This window comes from Seriola lalandi, unplaced genomic scaffold, assembly GCF_002814215.2.
Source record: "Seriola lalandi dorsalis isolate HSWRI2012SDOR001 ecotype SW California unplaced genomic scaffold, Sedor1 jcf7180001999066, whole genome shotgun sequence".
NCBI classification, from domain to species: Eukaryota; Metazoa; Chordata; class Actinopteri; order Carangiformes; family Carangidae; genus Seriola; species Seriola lalandi.
In genome coordinates this window covers 1-603 of record NW_019469729.1, presented here as the reverse complement: position 1 = coordinate 603, position 603 = coordinate 1, and the positions used below count along the sequence as shown (strand labels likewise).

Below are 603 nucleotides of genomic sequence, written 5' to 3'. Positions count from 1 at the left end.
GACATTTTTATGCCATACTATACTATGACGTTTTTTGACATTTTTATGCCATACTATACTATGACGTTTTTTGACATTTTTATGCCTGAATATAGTATGACGTTTTTTTGACATTTTTATGCCTGAATATACTATGAAGTTTTTGACATTTTTATGCAATACTATACTATGTTGTTTAAACCCTTACTATACTATGTTGTTTTTATTGCCTTTTATGCCATAATATAGCATGAAGTTTTTTTGACATTTTTATCTCATACTATACTATGACGTTTTTTGACATTTTTATGCCATACTATACTATGACGTTTTTTTGACATTTTTATGCCTGAATATACTATGACGTTTTTTGACATTGTTATGCCATACTATATACTATGAAGTTTTTGACATTTTTATGTCTTACTATACTATGTCGTTTAAACCCTTACTATACTATGTTGTTTTTATTGCCTTTTATGCCATAATATAGCATGATGTTTTTTTGACATTTTTATGCCTGAATATACTATGAAGTTTTTGACATTTTTATGCCTGAATATAGTATAACGTTTTATGACATTTTTATGCAATACTATACTATGACGTTTTTTTGACATTTTT

The 603-nt window shown here is 26.2% G+C and overlaps 1 non-coding gene across 1 annotated transcript; it reads left to right on the top strand.

The window, feature by feature from the left end:
• The first annotated feature begins 468 nt into the window (after nucleotides 1–468).
• On the top strand, nucleotides 469–543 carry LOC111661879 (small nucleolar RNA SNORD36). Its single transcript, XR_002761257.1, has one exon. It is a non-coding gene; the product is annotated as a small nucleolar RNA SNORD36 (small nucleolar RNA).
• The last annotated feature ends 60 nt before the right edge of the window (nucleotides 544–603 follow it).